General features: G+C 37.2%; 1 long non-coding RNA gene across 1 annotated transcript; it reads left to right on the forward strand.

The window, feature by feature from the left end:
- Positions 1 to 4075: 4075 nt before the first annotated feature.
- On the forward strand, positions 4076 to 9627 carry LOC150039034 (uncharacterized). The gene is made up of 5 exons (XR_016534549.1): positions 4076 to 4208; positions 6200 to 6253; positions 7468 to 7518; positions 8723 to 8779; positions 9570 to 9627. It is a non-coding gene; the product is annotated as an uncharacterized LOC150039034 (long non-coding RNA).
- Positions 9628 to 10174: the final 547 nt, after the last annotated feature.

Below are 10174 nucleotides of genomic sequence, written 5' to 3' on the forward strand. Positions count from 1 at the left end.
CGAGTAGTGTTAGAACATTGTATCATTTCCTCCCACATTTTCCCACTTAATTTTTTTATGTTTTGATATGTCCACAACAAGAACAGCAACTTAACAACTGTTATTGTTCCTTCAAATGAAGACATAAGTAGTGTGCGAGCTGATTTTTTTTTTTTTGGTCATGACAAGGTATAGAGGGGTTACACTTACATTCGTCAGGTAATAGGAAGATTACTTGTCACAAACTGATTCCTCTTTTTCATATTTTTTCCCATTTCTTTTCCCCACCCCCTCCCAATCATCTTGTCTTCCCTCCTTTCCTTTCCTATTTCAAATAACCAAATAAGAACATATACAATATACTAGATAATAAAGTCAGATAAAGTCCCAATAGGAAATTGACCATAAAGAGGAAAAAGGAAAAGAGAAATAACATAGTACCTTAAAAACAACAATCACACAAAATAAAGCTCTTGGTTCCATTTTTTTAAAGTTCCTTTCATTTAGTGTAAATTGAGTTTTTTGTCATCAAGTGATAAATCAGAATTGGACAGTGGTGACTTTTCAGGATACAGAGGACTACCTATGAATATAATATCATATGTAATCCAGATGTGTTTTGAAACTAAGCAGGATATGAAGAGCAGATCAAAAGAGAGTGGTTCATGGAGTGCTGTGATGTCAAGAACTAGCACCTAGAATCCCTAGGTGCCTGTCAGCTACTCACAATGAGCCAAGGTTGCAGGGAATCCTTTTCTGAAACAAAAAGGTACTCTCATTTGTCTGTAGTTCCCAGGAGGTAAGACACTGATAAAACACCAGCACAATGCAAGGGACATTTCACAGTCCCTCTACCCACACTGGCAATGCCTTATCTCTGACTACTATTCCATCTTACACATCTGGAATATCAGCTTGACTACCACATCAAAGTTAGTGTGTTTTGCAATAGTATCAATTTTTTCCCATTTCCTTTAAGTAAGTTAAACTTTCTTTCTTGGTTTATCAGTCCTCTGATTGATCAATTACTTATCAGTTAACTTTCATATCTAATATAATCTCTAATACCTTTAGTATTTTTGTAGCTCTATGTCCTTAAATAAGATACACTGCTGCTGTCATTCTGGCCACTCAGCAGGCAGAGATCTGAGGATCACAGTTCAAAACCAGCCCTGGCCTGTGAGACTCTGTGAGTCTCTTACCTCCAATTAACCACTAGCAAAACCATAAGTGGTGCTGTGACTCTAGGGACAGGGTAGTAGTAGTCTTGAGCTGAAGAGCTCATGGAAAGAGCCCAGGCCTAGTGTTGAAGCCACATGAATTGAAAAAAGTAAGATACACTTTTGATTTCAATTTTGTTTTTCGATTTCTTCAGACTAGGTTAGTAGCTCAGCATCTGATCTTCTGGTAGAATATATATTCTTCAGCTAAAAGATGAAATGTTTTCAAGTGTCTTCTAAACAAATTTGGACTGTAGTAAACTTTGATGTTTTTTGAGTGATATTTTTTGTCTAACTGATCTTTCCTTACTAGCAATGGATAGAATGCATCTAATGTCATTCAAGTGTATGTCTCCTTGAAGATTTCATGCTGTTGGTTTTATAGAAGAGCAGTTTCCTGCACTATATACCTATATTGTTACAATGACTATTCATGGTTGTTGTTTTTTTGTCGGTCCTGGGGCTTGAACTCAAGGCCTGGGCAATGTGCTTGGACTTTCTCAAGGCTAGAGCTCTTCCACTTAAACCATAACACCATTTCTGGCTTTTTTCTATGTACATGGTACAGAGGAATCGAAACCGAGTCTTTCTGCATGCTTGGCCAGCACTCTACCAGTAGGCTAACCCCCCGACCCCCCCTTTTAATACACTTATTTGAAATAGAGAAGAGGAGGGGGAAAACAAGATGGGGTTTCTATTTTTGTTAGTTTTATATATTTTAACCTGAGTTCTCCATAAAGAAAGTATAGAGACAAGAACTTATGACTAATTTCCTTCTTTGGGTATAACACCTCAGAAAAGCAGAAATCAGGAGATATCTATGCTGCCATGGTTGTTTATTTGATATAGTTCACAAAATTTCCTGCCAGTCTTGATACTTTTCCACTGTTTACTGTGCTGTTATTTTAACTGCGTAACAAGAATTTTCTGTCATTGCTTACATTTGATTGTTTTCCAGAAATAAATTCCTCCATTCCATACTCACTCATGAAATGCGAGTTTAGTGGGCAGTGTATCATTGAGTCAAGGTTAAATTCATTATATTTAAACCATTAAAACCATTGGCATCTTTCATTAAAGAGAATAGTCCGTATCACCCAAATTCTGCTTGATCATAAGGGACATATTTCTCACATTTCTTTTTCTTTACTGTATCCTTGTTTCTTTCCTCCTTTGTTTTTTGGAGAAAGTGTAGAGAAAGTTTTATTCTCTTCTTCTTTGTGTATCTGGCCTATCAATTTACTCTTTACTACTGGCAGTAGTTAACTTAATGAACAACAGGAAGCATATGGTTAAAAGATTTAATAATCAGTAAAATCTGTGTGGGTGCAGAATTTACACTCTAACTTTCCAAGTGATACATGCCTTCATGTGCATATATGGTAATACTAAGAAACTGTTGTTAAGTAAGGGACAGTTCCACTATTAGGAATCATTAACAACATACTTTCATTCGAATCAAACTGATGACCTAGCTTCATTTATCTACTGATTTTAATTACTTATATGTATACTGAAGTATGAGGTATCAGTGTTATAGCAGTAGAGAAAATTGATCACTTCATGTATAAAGTAGGTAGCTATTTGACTGAAAATGTAGAGTATAGTTGTGCCTTATGATGAGACTTTCTTATCCTGGAAGAAGTGTCTGTAGAATGTTATGTGGGATCTAGCACTGAAATGTGAGTTCAAATCTAGGAAGACTCTCTGAATATATATATATACATATATATATCCACACATATTTCTAAAGGCAGCATGAAGGAAAGAAATATATTTGTGCGTACACCAACAGATGTCAAAATGTGAAATAAGAAGTATGGGAAGCAACTAAGACACAGGCATGACAGCCCAGCTACTGAGAGACAAATGTACATCTTTCTTCCTTCTTTGTAACAGCTAGGGTGAGGGAGGAACAGGTCATGAGGAGAATTTCTTCTAGTCATTATGTCAGCTACACTTCCCAAGATGTTACAAATGCAGTCAACCAAAGGATAGAATCCTTTCTGGAACAAAGCAGTGGCATTCTAAATAGGAATATCGGCAGGAAACCCTATGAGATTCTTATCCAGTTTACTTCCCGAAAGCCAGAAGTATGGCTCAAGTGGTAGAGTATTCATTTTAATAGAAAAAGCTAAAGTAGAACACCCAGGCCCTAAGAGGAAACCCAATAGTACCTGCAGAGAAACATAATAAGAAAGAGAAAGAAGGAAGTCCACTTCCCTAGCAGAGACAGTCACATGCTTGATGTGAATGGATGGAAAGAGATATTCCAATATGGCACCCAAAAGGAAGCAAATGTAAATGTACTCCTATCTGGCAAAGAAAACTTGAAAGTATTACAACATGAAAGTCATTTCATTTTGCTAAAGACACTGTAATGATTAACAACAAAAGGCAACTAATCCTCAATGCACCCAATTTGACACAACAGACATCGCTGATCATAAATGAGTTGATGGATCCCAACCATGTTAGATCCTTTCCAAAGAATCCGCAAGAAACCAGATTTAACTGAAGACCCAGAGCCAAAGGTAGCACATATCTGCAGAATATTCCATCCAGCAGTCCCAGAATAAGTATCATCCAGGCAACCCCAAGCTTTCCCCAAAGGAAATAATATTTAGAGCATAGAGGCAGCATTATTCTCTTTTTTCCTTTTCCTTTCTCTAATACTCCTCCGTAGTAATTCTTCAAAGAGGTTTCTTGGCAGAGTCTAAAGGAAGTCTTAACAGGACATGTAAGAAAAGATAATATTACCATGTGCTATCATACTATGGTGGAATTCAACTAGAAATAGACATGGAAATAAACAATAGAAGAAATTAAAATACATAGAAATGGAACAAAAATCTGAATATTTAATGGGTTATGGAAGAAAGAAAGGAGGGACATGTAATCAAATGTAGAAAATCATTGGAGCCTCTGACTATATATTTTGGTTTCATTCTTTAGCGATATTTTATCTGATACCTCAACTGAACTTGACAAAGGAACCAACAATGAAGGGTAAGGTCCAAATAAACATACAATGTCACCCATGTGTATTTATGCATATTTACATGTATGTAAGTACAGTCATCCATGAAAGGACAGTCACAGAAAAGAAAGTAATTGAGATTAGGGACCCGTAAGTGTAGATGACAATTGAAGGTCTTTGATATTTTTCTAATTTACTTTGGCCATAATATCAGTAGTTCTTTTCTAAAATGTTAGCTATTTCTAAGAAGAAATATCAAGAATGTTTCTTGTTCCTAATCTATTTCAAGGGCCAAAAACAATTTAATGTTTTGCTGTAAGATTTAGCAGGTTAAGAAACTTCTTTCTATTGAATTTGTTTTCTCTAGCTAGAGGATGGTTATCTCCCTCTCCCTCTCTTTCTTCCTCCCTCTCTCCCTCCCTCCGTTCCTCCAGAATGAATGAGTAAAGGCTGGTCATTACTGGGTTTTAATTTGATATGTATTATCCAAAAATGCCTTACTTCTAAGTTCACGTTCAGGCCTAAACAAAAATTGACACAGTTATGTGCTGGATGTCTATTTCAGGAGATGGTGATGAAAAGACCAGAGAATCTTTTCATGCCGTATTCATCCCTGATGTGTCTCCTTCAATTGCTGTGGGAAGGAGACTGGTTAAAATATAATGACTAGGATATCAGATGTTCATGGGAGACGTGACAGCTGAAGACACCTCCCTCATACCATTTGTGATTTATTTAGGGGATGAGAAGGCTTTTACCATCAAGTGAGGGTTAGAATTTTATGTGAATGTGAAATACTACTAAATAGTAAAAGCATGTCTGTGCGATCATTCCAACATATATTCTGGATATTAATGCGAATAACTCATGAAATACAAATCCTTTTTATCACTCAGAGAGGCTGGATGGATAGAGAACAATAGTGCCAGCATGGAGGGAAGAGAGAAAGCAGAAATGTAGGTGGTAGATCAGCTTGATTAATTCCATAGCAAGGGAAATGGAAGATAAGGAAACCCATAAAAACAGTGCTACCAGTGGTTTAGGAAAAGAATATTTCAGTCTTGCATAAGTGGTTGTTTAGCACAGGTGAACGTTTCATTGACGTGAGAGGCCATATTTTTAGGAAAGCACACGAAATACCCCCTTGCATATACAGTATATGTAGAGTTAGTTTTCAGGCAGTTATAGCTATTTGGGGAGAAAAAGTAGGTTTTGAAATTCTCACAGTATTTGACTGTGTGCAATTTAATTATTGATGTTGATAATAACTAACAGGATGCACATGGATGCACACAAGACAGCCCTAAGTGGTCAGATACCCAAATGTCGACAGACTTGTGTAGAAAGCTGTACAGAGACTAAGCACCATGTTTGTGGGAACCATTTGGAAGGTCAGGGAAGTGCAATTTTTTGTGCCATTCTTTCTTTTTGCAAATTGGGTGAAGGATTGAGACTCCAGAAGGAGAGGGAGTTCTCACTGTCCTGGTTAGCAGTGGAGAGTTCTCTGCTTCTGGCCTGCCACCCATTGGTACTCTCTGCAAGTAAGTCAGTAAAGACATCCACGATTGTTGAAAATAAGAAGGGAATAGGAGGAAGAGAGGAAGCAGAATATTGACTGTGACCTCTGGGTTGAGCGCCCTTGAATTGCATTGCATTGAAAGTCATACAAGATGGCATTAGGTACTGTGGTAGGGCGAACAATTCTTCTATCTTGTGTAAAAACTTTACTTTTCTAAGTTCCATATTTAAGTTCCTGAAGAGATTCAAATCTATTCTATTGTAAAATGGAAATACTGCTTTTCATTTAAGTACAGGTCTCCTACTTCACACCATAGTACCAGAGCAAATAGCTAGAGGGAACAGAAGAGCTGGAGATGGCGATGTAGCTCAAGTGGCAGAGCATGTTCCTCAGATGAACACAGTTATGGTTTTAGTACACAGCCTTGTAGAAACAGTTTGATTTCTTCTAAATGTTCCAACGGATTTTCTGTGGCTGATTTTCTATTATTTTATTTTTTAGAGATGACACAGCATTAACTGCCATTGCAGTTTGTGACCCAAGCATTAACATTTGGTGAGTTGAATTTTCTGTCATCTGAGTGTAAATTCACTTGTAGGGTGAGGTTAGTACCCAATCTATATGACAGCTGATCAGTGTCCTCATGTATTCCTTCTCTTGTATTGAAACTAAATTGAAAATGATAGCATCAGGCAGCAGAGACTTGGTCATGGTATACTGTGAAGTAAAACATAGTAACCGTATCCTTATTTACCTATTCTCTACCTTATTTACCTATTTCCTGCAACTTGTACTGAGACAATGGAGGAGAGAGTCCCAGTCAGGAACAATGAGGTGGTCTCAGTGTTTCTGAGGTGAAAATGCTGGTGGGCCTCTTTCCTTCTCTAGAAATCTGGTACTTAGTAGACAGGCTCATTTTCAGGTATGATGAGAGTCCAGCTTTTAGGCTGTTGTTTCTTGTCTTTTGGTGAGAAGCAGTTAAGAAATCAGCCAAGTTAGTGACAGGAAGGAGAGAGAAGAGCAGACTTAGAAAGCTGAAAATCAGATTGTATAATGGATTGAGTTCTGAAGTGAGTTGCATGTACAATTAAACTACATGATACCAATAATCAGTGTGTTAGGTTTAGTAAGAGAGAAAAAGTCTTTGACCGTGCATAAAAGCTTTCTTTTGAAGTGATAAATATGTAAAAGTTTCCATTTCTTACAAATTTGTTAGTGTTAGGTCAACTTACTACCTTAAGTAAAAAAGTAAAACTATGATTGCACTTGGTATTTGACTGTATATAATTTAATGTTCTTTAGCTTGGATAAAAATGATCCAGCAGAATTTGGGACAGAAGAATTCAAGCAAAGGTCAGATATAGACATATACATCAATGTGTATAAGTATATGTTAGGAAACATATTGATCATTTCTGGGAAATTTCCAAGTATTGTCAGTGTATCTTCTGTCTGTCATATTATTCCTTTTTCATTTTGATGAATAAATGAGAAATGAGTTGCACAAAAGTGTTTTGCTATTGTAGGGAGCAGTGTATTAGGTTTACTAAGAGAGAAAAATTCTTTGACCATGCATAAAAGATTTCTTTTGAAATGATAAAATGTAACTCCCCTACCCCAAATTAAATTCCTTTGTTCATTTAGCTAAATATGTAAAAGTTTTGATTTCTACAAATTTGTTAGTCTTAGATTAACTTACTACACTGAGTGAAAACGTAAAACTATGATTGCACATTGTATTTGATTATCTATAATTTAATTCTCTTTAGCTTGGATAAAAATGACCCACCAGATCTTGGGACGGAAGAATTCAAGCAAAGGTCAGATATCTACAAGTAGATAAACATACATAAATATAAATGTTATGAAACAGATTGATCATTTCTGGGTAGTTTCCAAATATTGTCAGTGTACCTTCTGTCTGTCAGATTGCCCCTTTTCCATTTTGATGAGTAAATGAGAAATGAGTTGCACAAAAGTGTTTTGCTATTGTAGGGAGCAGTGAAGGGAAACGCCTAAAACCCCCCACATTGCCAGTGTATGAGATCCTACTACAACTGGTTGTGTTCCTTTGGTCTGATGGCAAAGACACAGAATCCTATGCATTTATTTCCTGCCATAACAATTTCTTCACAGGTGAAGAAATACAAGTGTCAGATCGAAGTGGCTACATGTTTGTTCGGTCCTTTCCATATTCTGTTGGCTATGTCCAGTTCTTTGATGGCTATACACTTTCTGTAGGCCTAGACCTTAAATTATACATATTATGTTCATTGTGCATTAATGCCAGCTTTTCAAAACTGTGGTTGTAAGGTTTGTGACAGTGTGAGTACTTTATGGGCACCATTTCTATTGGATAGACAGATGGCTCCACAGCATTATGTCAAGCTCCTTACTGCTCACATCTGTGAATACAGGTTTCGTGAATAAATTTATGCTTACAATGAAAGAGGTAGGAGACAGAGAGAGAAAGATCGATTATGTCCACACGTGTGTGGCAGAGTGGCAATACTCTGATACTATGGCTTCAAGTCAGGGCTCCAGGAATATTTTACTTTCTTGTTTATCACTGAATCTCTTCTTCCTCATTCACACATGCAATGCATTTTGCTCATTCAGTGGAGATGGACTTCTGCCAGAAGGAATACTCTGGAAGGCTTCATATTGCTATCCTATGCTGTTCACCCCCACTGTAGACAGAATCTCACCTGTGAACCCAAGTCTACACATCCATCTACCATTCTGGTGAAATCCTAAGGGGAAGTGTCATTGAACAGGCAAGCCTTAGGTAGGAGGGATCACCATGCCATCACCATAGGAGTTGCAAGGACAGGGCTCTGAGTTCAGAGTTCAGTACTGGAGAGAAGTTTTGGCAGAGACAGAGGAGATAGAGGCATAGTACATTTGACAGAGCATCTGTGTAGCATGCACAAGCTATGGTTTTCTAACCTAATATTGTTATAAATACAACATTCCTTCCCACATTGTCCTACTTAATTTTTATATGTTTCAATTTGTCCACAGCAAAGACAGCAACTTAACCACGGCTGTTGTTCATTCAAACGAAGACATCAGTACTGCGTGAGTTAATTTTTTTTTTATTTTGGGGATCATGTATAGAGTGCTTACACTTATTTTCCTCAGATAGTAGGTGAATTTCTTCTCACACATTGATAGCCCTGTTTATGTTTTCATCCCATTTCCCTTCCCCTACACCTTTCCAATCAACTTGCTTTATCCCCTCCCTCTTCTATTTCAAATAAACATATGTAATGCTCCAGGTAAATTTTCAGATACAATAACAATATGAGATTAACAATTAAGGGGAAAAAGGAAAAGAGAAATAACATAGTACATTAAGAACAACTATCACACAAGGTAAAGCTCTTGTTTCTGTATTCTAGAATTTTTTTCATTTACTGTAAGTTGATTTTTCATCTAATTGATAAATCATTTTGGAAAATGATGGCTTTTCAGAGCACACAGGACTGCCTGTTCATATCACACATAATCATGACATGTTTTCAAACTAAGTAGAAAATGATAGAGCAGATCAAAAGACAGTGGTTCTTGGTGTCCTGTGAAGACAAATACTAGCACCCAAAACCCTTAGATTATCATATCTCAATATAGGCCCAAATTGTCACCATACCAAGAACAAAGGAGTAGCAAGGACAGGGCTCTGGGGTGAGATCTCAGTAGTGGCAGGAGTGGCAGGGACAAAAATGGTACAGATGAAGCTCTGTTGGCAGCATTTTTGTGTTGCATTCACAAGACCTTAGTTTCCTAACTTAGTGTTCTGGAAAAAAAATGCATGATTAATTCTCACATTTTCCCAGTTAATTATTATGTGTGTTTAATATGTCCACAGTGAGGATAGTGGCTTAAGAGCTGTTATAGTTCATTCCAATGAAGACATCAGTAGTTGCTGAGTTGATTTTTTTTGTCATCTAAGTGATAACTCATGTTGCACAATGATACCTTCAGGGTACACAAGCACTGCTTATCGATATTGAATGTAATCATGATGTGTTTTGAAACTCAATAGAAATGATAGAACCTGTCCAAAGACACTTGCTCATGGTGTGCTATGAAGGCAACTACTAGCACCCAAAATTCTTAGATTATCACGGTGCCTGTCAGCTACTCCGAATGTGGCAAGGGACCTGGGAATCCTTTGCTGAAACCAAAAGTAGGCCTAGCAGCAGTAGCTAAGAGGTGATCCTTCCTTCTTTTGAATGCTTAAACCCTGAAAGGCCCACATTCATACTGAAGGGGAGCCTTACTTCTAGACTGCTTTTTCTTACTCCTATCTGAAGAGCAGGAGCAGAAGCAGGGAATATTAGATGATATGTAAGTCTTGAGTTCTTCTGAAGTGAGTTGAACGTGAACAAGACGTCATTATCTACTAGAGTAGGTAGATTTGTTGGGTTATGGTATACTTTTCTTTCTCCCTCTCTCTCACTTTTTATTTTT

This window comes from Megascapheus bottae, unplaced genomic scaffold (assembly GCF_031878675.1).
Source record: "Megascapheus bottae isolate mThoBot1 unplaced genomic scaffold, mThoBot2.hap1 HAP1_SCAFFOLD_50, whole genome shotgun sequence".
NCBI classification, from domain to species: domain Eukaryota; kingdom Metazoa; phylum Chordata; class Mammalia; order Rodentia; family Geomyidae; genus Megascapheus; species Megascapheus bottae.